At 32.5% G+C, this 9,949-nt stretch overlaps 1 pseudogene; it reads right to left on the bottom strand.

Annotated features, from left to right (window-relative positions):
* Window positions 1-2,293: 2,293 nt before the first annotated feature.
* On the bottom strand, window positions 2,294-4,479 carry LOC149248281 (G-type lectin S-receptor-like serine/threonine-protein kinase SD2-5; annotated as a pseudogene).
* Between the last annotated feature and the right edge of the window lie 5,470 nt (window positions 4,480-9,949).

Genomic DNA, 9,949 nt, shown 5'->3' with positions numbered 1-9,949 from the left:
TTTGCATTTCACAAGTGAAGTGTGTTTCACACATCATGATTATCCATTGCTGTTGGATGTTACCATGCTCATTGGATGGGATGGGCAACATTGAAATGATTTGATTTACAATTTTTGCTTCTTTCTTTTCATTCAAAATGATTTTGCACTCTTTCTGCGCTGATTCAATTTGTCTAACGGTTTGAAGCATTTCAACTTTCATTTTCCTTTGATTCGATACAAAGTATATAAAAGAAGCTTTCTCCCTTTGAAATTTAGCTTCATGTTCCTCTGTTTCCTTATTCAGATTTTCTTTCAACTCCTCACCCATAGCTTCTACTCTTCTAAAGTTTTTGTTGGAGTTAATTTCTCCCTCGACCCTTTCCTTCAACTGCTTCCATTGTATCCATCATCATAAACTATTTCTCACCAATCTTTTCATTTAGCTTAGATATTCACTTCTCCTTTAGTAGACATTACAAATTTTGTTCTAGTCATTAAGTGTGGCGGTTTGTGTGTGCTCTTGGATAGCCTGAAGGTCTTTCATAAGAGCTCCAATTTTTTGCTTTAGATTCTTTCTTTTGTTCTTCCCATTCTTGTTGGCAAACATTGCAACTACTTTCTCATTATACTTTTCATCATCTACCCTTCGCTTCTTCATCTTTGCCACTTCGGTTTTAGCCATGGCCACATTGTTTAGCATTTCAATTTTTTCTAATTCCCATGCTTCTGCTACATCCTTATTGTTTGTGCAAGACTCTGAGCCTTCTAGATAAACAATCCTAGAAATTGAGTAGCCCCACTTAGCACTTATTTGATTGCTCTAGAGATTCCATTCATTCTTATAACCATCTTATTCCCATTCATTCTTGTACCTAATAGATTGAAACAAATAACACAAGAAACCCAAAAATAAATAGGAATGAACACGTCATCTTTTTGTCCAGGGCATAATTGAATAGGGATTAATTCCTTCTTTTCTGGGGTTAATTGTCCAAGATCCTCCATTTTTCTTATGTTCATCACCATTGCCTAGCTCTAGTTGCACTGCTTGTAAGTCACTTTCCTAGTGTGGGTTGTTTTAGAAACTAGTTCCCTACTTGCCCAAAATTTGAAATCTCCAATCATTCAACAAAGTTTTTCTTAAGAAAATACCAAATATGCACCATGAATTATTTTATTTATATTCAGTGTTGGAGACTACCCACACTGTAAAACCTTAAGTTTCGGCCAGCAACTCAAACAATGTCCAAGAAGAAAAAAAATATAATATGACTCATTCAAGATGAATTTGGACAAGACCCACTTGAATTAAAACTATGTAATCAAAAGTACCTAAATAGAATGCCTTACCTTATTCACACATTCCAAACTCAACCATTCAAGGACAAGGCAAACAAATTCCCTATTGTAACTACATTTTACATTAAAGAAACTAGATAACAATTCCATTGTCTATAGTAATTACATTAGATAACAATTCCATTGTCTATAATAATTAAATTTGTTTTCTTTAGGACTGATTATTTCAAATAGCCACCAAACCAATTTTTTCAAAATCAAACCTAGAAAATATTGGCTTCATTATATTTCTATTTCTCTTTTGTTAACTATGTGATCACACATATCTTTTGTTAACTATGTGATCACACATATCATGATGATGCTACTTTGTTTTCTCCAAAGTAAGTGTGCCATATTTCAACACTACTTTTCAAATCTCACAAAAAAAACACCTCTCTGCTGTGAAGAAAATGTTTCGTACTAACTGTGAATTAACTAAAAAGAATTCGTTATGTGATTCTTGATTGGTTTTATAAGCTCTATACAATATGTCCGTTTTGAGAACGTAAAAGAGTCGCCGTGTATGTGCTTTAATTTGGACTTATCTAAGCGTATACGACATCACTTATGGAGATAATGTTTCACAGGATATCCATATATTTTGAAAAGCATTGTGGTTATTCGATTTGGAACGTTTGAATTCATAGAAAGACCAAGTCATACATGAAACCAAAATATGGGTTATGGTAACCATTTAGTTGCACCCATCAGCATTATAAGATAACCAAGTTTTCCATGAAACTAAAAAATGGTTTATGCTTCCCATATAGTTTCACTGATGGGTATTATATGATAAATGTTAAGAATGTGGATAACGGTTTCCTCAAACTTGCATCTTTATGCCAACTAGCAGCATTTATCTGAAAGAATGCCAGACAAGAAAATTTATGAAGCATGCTGAAAAAATCATTGGCCAGCTACACATCGGAGACAAAGTAAATATTGTCCAGATCTCCAACAATATCTTCATTCACCTTGTAGGTAATGAGATAGAGATGGTGGAAACACTGCTTAATGTGCCCTCTTTCTCCCACTGTGATGGATGAGCAAAAATGCTAGCCCTGGTTCTCATCAAAAACTAAACGCAAAGAGGTGGATCTTCTACTTTATTGTGTCCTTGCGACATCATGATCACTTTATTCATTGAAGGCCTCACTTGTGCATTAACCATGGTCGTAGTTAGACCAGAGGCTAAGGTTATCTACATGTTATGTTAACCATCTGGCCTATGTTATGAATAGCATGCTATTGTCCATACATAAGGGTATGACGGGTAATAGATATCTGAGTATTTCTGCTTGTTGTCAGGTTAACAATGGCTAGTATGCACGACCTTTCTGTAACCCTATGCTTGCCTGAATTACGAGCCGGTAATACGAGATCATTGTATCATGTCTATTCAGCGTGCCATTTAAGCCCTTATTACAGCAGGAATTTCATTATCTTCCCCCTTGCTTCCGAGCACACAATAGCTGCAGTACATTGATATGTTGTGTCAGCCTGAAGCAGATGGCAGATGGGGTAATTGGCTCACCAAGATCCAAATAGATTATATGGTGATCAAACCCACCAAGTTAATAAAGGGCCAAGATAATAAGCGGCTTATTCAGATTATTAAGCGGAAGAATGAAGAGATCGCTAGACTGGAGGAGAAACTAGGTCAAACTACTAAGCTACCTACTCAGGACACCCATAAGCCTAAAGAGCCTTCCTGGTGGAAGGATAAGGAAAGGATGGATAATAGGAATAAGCCGAAGAAGCCTCCTGGGTCGAAGGGACGGAGTCACTCACTATTCATATGGTGAGGGTTACCATAATTGGGCTGTTTATAAGCCTCCTGGGGAGTCACTCACTATCATATGGTGAGGGTTACCATAATGGGAAGATTTATAAGCCTCCTCCGTAAGTAGCTTGGTTGCTAGATACGGAATGCAATTATGATAACTCTTTCTACCTGTTTCCACTCGTAGTCTACCAGATCTCCAGATTCAGATCAACGACATTTCTAATCTTTCCTTCTTGAATGACACTAATTTCCCATGAAATAAAAAACTCCATCTCGTCCTCCTGGGACAGGTCTAAATTCTTCCTCCCATTGATTATTTCTAACAAAATCATGCCAAAATTGTAAACATCACTCTTGTCTATGGGACAGACATGAAAAAGCGATTTAGAAGCTAAGTGCACAGGAGTCCCCTTGACACGAGTAAATTCCTGGCTTTGAGCCCTATCCATTAACTTGGCCAACAAAAATCTGCAAGTTTGGCTACAAAATTCTCATCCAGCAGGATATTTTGAGGCTTCACATCCAAATGAAGAATCCTATCTTTGGACTTGTCATGCAAGAGAGCCAATCCCCAACCCACATCATGGATGATCTTGTATCGCTTTCTCCAGTCAAGATATGGTGAAGGATTATTGTCATAAGGGCACCAAAACAACCAGTGATCAACGTATACATTGCTCATGTACTCATACACCAGCAATCTATAGGTGCCATCAATGCAAAACCCAAATAGTCTCACCAAATTTACATGGTTAATGCTTCCAAGGTTGCAACCTCTGCACAGAAATGCAAATGCCCTATATCAGCATTACCCAGTTTTTTCATTGCAACTTTTGTTCCATCGACAACTTGCCATTCAAACAAAACTGAAAGTCCACAAACCCCAAGTTGCCTACTAAACCTCTTGTGGCCTCCTCCAGCTCCATGTATGTATAGATTTGGGGCAAGCCTGGAAAATTCTCCAGAAATTCATCTTCTTCAGACCTCTGCTTCACCATTTTATTTTTCACTTTATATCTCCATGCAAGAAAGCCCAGTGCAGAAACCATTAAAACAACGAAAACCCCTAATAAATTCCTAATGATCTGATCCGAGACTCGTTTCAAGGATTTGATTTCCTGATAATGGTAACACCCTCCAGAGTTATTCTTGAAGAAAGCAGTAGCACAAGAACAGTTCAACAAACACGAGTTCTTGCATCGCTCGAGGCTGACAAAGCTCATATTCCTGTACTCATTTGCAAAATAATCTACCCCATCAAGCTTTGCATCAATTGGTTTCGAAAGCCCCGCATGAAAGATTATTCCTTGGACTAGCATCACCTTGGCAGCTGCAAGTCCCTCCTGAGCTACAAATTCCGAGGGAACCATTTCTGAGGGGGCGAATACACGATGGTTATGGTGGTTATGTCAGACGGACAAATCTGAGACCACGATGACAAAAATTGCAGGTTTCTATCACCATAAAAATTTGTGGAGTCCACCGGAATAAAAATTCATGGAGGAGTACACATGTTGACATGTCAGACCACGAGACACATGTCAGCACAAAGGAAAAAAGGTAGATGAAGGTTGGCTCGACTATTTCGAAGAAGAGATGCTTATCAGCGTAAATATACACTTGAGCAAGACTGAAAGTGATTGCATCCAGAGGTAACTTATTTATCAGATTATTTTATCTGACATTTAGGCTTCTTTAATGTTTATATATTTATATCTTAAAGCTTAATAGATTATGATGGTTTATATCATTGTATTTTCTATTCATATTTCAAATTTAGTTTTAACATTTTCGAGAAGAAATAATTATAGAATAATCGAACTTTTATATTTAATACTTTTATGAAAATTTTAAGTTTTATTTAATAGAATTATATATTTATTTTATATGATATATTTACAACAAGAATGTCATCCGTCTACTTTTTTTCATCTATGTTTTATGGCATCGCCTAACGAGCCATATATCAAGTATTAAATGCAAGTATTAAATGCACCCGTAAATGCACGCGATATAGCTCGTTAACACGCAAAATGCCTTTTTTTATTTAGTGACGAGTATCGCGTGCATTTCCGGACATTTAATACTTGATATATGGCTCGTTAGGCGCTGCCCTCCAAACGATTCACGTATCGAATCCACTGCATGTCAACATACATTAAATGAAAGCCCGTGCGCACTCCAGAGCGTTGCAGAGAAGTCAGTGAATACTCCCATGCCGAAGAGGAGCAACATGACAGTGACTGTAAAAGAACCGTTGATCACATGGAAACCTCAAAAACGCTTCATAAATTCCATCCGAAATTTATTGTCTGTTCATTGAGCGAACACTAAATTATTTATTCCACTAACCATTTTTCCATCTGCATGAACATCAACATAGCAATTTTTTACAATTTACAAATGGGTGTTCAGGAAAAAAATTCCCTTCACTTGAAAATTGTCCGTTATTTTTATTATCATTATTACTATGTTTTCTTCGTTTTTATAACATTCTAAAAAATAGTCATGTTTGAAGTGTATTTTAAAAATTTTAATTTTTTTTAATTAGACGAAACCATTTAACGATTAAGTTTTAAAAACATATAACAATGAAATTTTTTTCCCTTAAAGATCATTAAATTAAGTAATCTTAAGTAACCTGGTTTTTTTTAATAACAGTAATAAGTCAAGTAATCTTAAGTAACCTGATTTTTTTTAATAACAGTAATAAGTCAATTTACAATTGAATACAATAACTAATGATAATTATTCTGGCCACTACTACTTTAACAACTACTTCGCTGGCCTCTCTCAGGCCCCTTATACGGCTGCTTCTAATTCATTTGGGCTACGTAGAAATGATTATCATTTCCAGAGTTTCTCCGGATGAAGGAATGAATCCTTTTGTCTTTGTAGCTTACAAGGAAGTTGTTGCTACAATGTTCGTCGCTCCATTTGCTTATTTTCTGGAAAGGTATATTATTTTAATAATATCGAGTGTAATGTAATGAATAATAAACCTTCTATAATGTAAAATATATAGTTGGTAACTTTGTACTTGATTGCTTGAAATTATAGGTAACTTTGTACTTGATTGCTTGAAATTATAGGTTTTATTGGGGGTGCATTCCCATGCTTTGTAGAAATAATCGTCCTCTAGTTACCTGCGCCACGTTCTGTCATATTTTTATAATTGCAATTTCTGTGTGCTTGTAATTTCTGGGTGAGTGGTTAGTTAAATTTTGGCAAATATTTATGCTCAAGTTAATGTTTGGTTTATTATTCAAGAAAATAAATTTATTGAATATAATATTATTCTTTTTCAAATAAGAACGGAGAGAAAGAAAGGTAGTAAATTACATTGCTTTTTATCACGATAATACATGGTAGGATATTCCCAAAATTTGATGAACAATAGGGAGGTTAAATTATTAACTCTTTGCTATTAAATAGATTGCCAGATATTTTTTAAAATCTAATCTGAATAAATTTAATATTGATTAACTTATTATAAGGTGCTTAATATTTGTCATTAATTTTTTTTTTATATAACTACAATTTTAATAATTTATTATTATTATTATAATATTAATGACGTGAAATTTTGATTTTTCCAACCATATTATTGTATTTGAAAATTTTTACTTAAAACACACTTCCATCATATTTTCTTTTATAATATCCAGCATAATTCTTATTTTCAGCATGGCCACAACATGTGGGTATTCATACTAATTCTGAACCTCAAAGGTATACATTTTGATTATGTATAAATCAAATTTCACAGTACAATGTATATACCCTCACATTTAGAGTATTTAACTAAAATCACAATGCTTTAGATTGAATAAGTTTGATAGATCTAGTAGCTCACATTTTTATTTGATAGAAAATGATAGTCATACTCTCTTAAAAAATACCTTTTGTAGGCTTCTTCACAACAAAATACCTTAAACACTTTAAAGTGAAAAAAGAATTAAACATTTGCACTGGTTTTCTCTGCAATTTTCTTTTAATTATTTTCTGCATATGGTGAATTGTTCAGAATTGAAAAGGTTGATATGAAGAGCAAGTATGGCCATCTTAAAGTTGTGAGTGTCATTTTGTAGGTTGGTGGTGCAATTATTATGACTTTCTACAACATCATATAGTCCTCACAAATCCTAATAGCCTTGGACGCAACACATGGATGTTAGGGCGATAATATGGCTTGAGGGCTATTTATTTTTGTGTGGATGGGCTATTTTTCAGGTGTTTATCTCTCTTTTTGAACTTATGTACATAAAAAGATAGAAGATAAATCCTAATAGCCTTGGACTCAACACATGGATGTTAGGGGCCATAATATTACTTGTGGGCTATTTAATTTTGTTTGGATGGGTTTTTTTTCAGGTGTTTATCCTTCTCCTTAAACTTATGTACATAAAAAAATAGAAAAAAAATCATTCCAATATAGAGTACACATATTGTCTAATATTTTGATCACAAGAACCAATGGTTAGGAAATATCCAACTCAAGTGCCATTAACTACAATTATATTGTTCCTTATTGTAAAGAACAATGTTGTCCAATTTAGTGGCTTTAATATTGAAGAAAAAAACCCTTGCTTGGAGCTAAAGTAGGACTTTCAACTTCTAAGCATTCTCTACTGTGTGAAAGTATAATAGTTAGACTTATTTCTTAAACATATTTTCAGTTGATTATTTAAAGATCTAATAAAAAAAATCTGTTTGAAATCATGAGTTCATATTGGTGCAAGGACTCTTCTCCATTTGTGGATTGTACAATTTTATTGTATCGCGTGTAAAGAGCCCAATTACAATGTTTCATCCCACAACAACATTATTGGTTGCAATCTTGAAACTTGTTATCCTAGGTATAAAATTATAGCTACCAAAGTCACCAAACATACCTTTGTCATATATATGTATATATATAATTTAATATTTGGTGCCATTTGACAATATATTGCCAACAACTTTATTTCTTCTGCAATTTGTTGGGAGCAATCTTAACCGTCACATGACTTTATATAGTATTCTGGACAAGAGCAAATGATCATGGACTTACACATTGATGGATCCAATAAGAGCGGTGATATTAAGCATTTCTTACTCTAAGATAATACCTATCATCAACCCTAACCCTTGATTGTATAATTTTCCAGTAAACTTATTTCTAACTTTCAAATCGTGGAAACAATTCTTGCAATACAGAGTTTTGAGGAATCTCATTTGAATGCATTCAAAATTAAACAAAATCCTTAAAAGCATCGTTTAGATTGAAGAAAAAAAGAAGATCCTGGTAATGACTCACCTTTTGTGTCCTTCTTAATCAAATATAGACTTTTGATTTATTGGTCTGCTTTCTTTGACAAAGTTTTCAATATTAAAGGAAGTGGTACGTGAACTTATGCAAACGCCATCCACATATGTTTATACAGCTTTAAGATGTCTCCTGTTATTACTAAATTATTCTAAATTTTTGAACTTTATCGTAATGTTATTTGTGTATTTTCTTTGGCACTTATGATCTATGCAATCGTAATGTTATTCGTGTATTTTCTGTGGCACTTATGATCTATGCAAGTGAAATGTGATCACCTCGATATTTTGTTTGTTATCACATTTTTTTTTTTTAAATATAAAAAATCAGAAGGAGATTGTTCGCATTATTTTTTTACCTATTTAGATTTTTAAAGAGTAGTTTGATAGATACTCGTAATTAAACATGAGTGGATATTTTTTTATATTTATAATGATATAATATTTAAAAAATAAAAAATATATATATATATTATTTTTTATATATTTAAATATTTATAATATTATTGAGTAGAGAGATTTATTGTATAATTAACTAGTCCATCATTAAAGTTGAAGTTTTGTTCATGTTGACCAAAATAAAAATAAAAAAATCTAAAATAAAAAAATTAAATAACTATACAAAACATTTAAATAATGTTGGCTCATAAACAAATTTGCTTGTGAAGAAATTGGATCCCTCTCCACTCATCTTAGATCTTTATTTGAGATGGATCTATTTTGGTTATAATTAAATTTTAAGATTATTAATAACATTTTGATTTGTAATTTATGATTAATATTGATTGTATTATTATCAGTCTATATCTATTTTAACTTTGGATTTGCCTAGAGAGGGATAAAATCTCTCACTCTAAAAGAAATTTTCATCTCAAGAGATTTTATCCTCTCAACAACGCTTCATAGATTCACAATGAATATGGATCTAAGTTTGTTTTATTAATAATTATAACTATTAATATTATATTTTATATTTTAGTTTTAGTTTTATGTAATTTGACTAAGCCAAAATGTTTTATTGATAACTCTAATTATTATTTTTTATTTTTTATATTTTAATTCTAATTTTATTTTAACTAAGTCAAAAAGTTTACCATCTCTACATACTTGGCTAGAGAGGGTCTCTCTAAGAACTTACTTTTAACTTTTAATTATTTTTTAGTTGAGCCCACATGTAAATATTTACAAAGATTTACACCATTACATCTCCCCATAGTTTTTGGCTTTTAGATTTAATTTTAAAAATGTTGTAAAATAAAGTATTTATAGAATATTTTGATTTTGAAATGAGTTACAGTTTTTTGGTAAGTAATATTGACAAGCCATGGTATTGGCTCGTGATATTGTAACATAGCCTATTTATAACTTAACTATATCCATGGTAAATTGGGGGTGAATATGGATGGTTAAAAATCTTGTTATATTTTATGTTTATTGTAAGCGTTAAGTTTTAATTTTAAAATTGTTATAAAATTAAATTAAAATATAATATTTATATTTTTTTTTGAAATGAGTTATGGTTTTTGAGTATGG

The sequence above is a fragment of the Pinus tabuliformis genome, chromosome 7 (genome assembly GCF_031772625.1).
Source record: "Pinus tabuliformis cultivar Carrire ecotype Pingquan chromosome 7, CPIR1, whole genome shotgun sequence".
NCBI classification, from domain to species: domain Eukaryota; kingdom Viridiplantae; phylum Streptophyta; class Pinopsida; order Pinales; family Pinaceae; genus Pinus; species Pinus tabuliformis.
The sequence above is the reverse complement of the archived record's forward strand: the minus strand, read 5'-3'. Positions and strand labels throughout refer to the sequence as shown.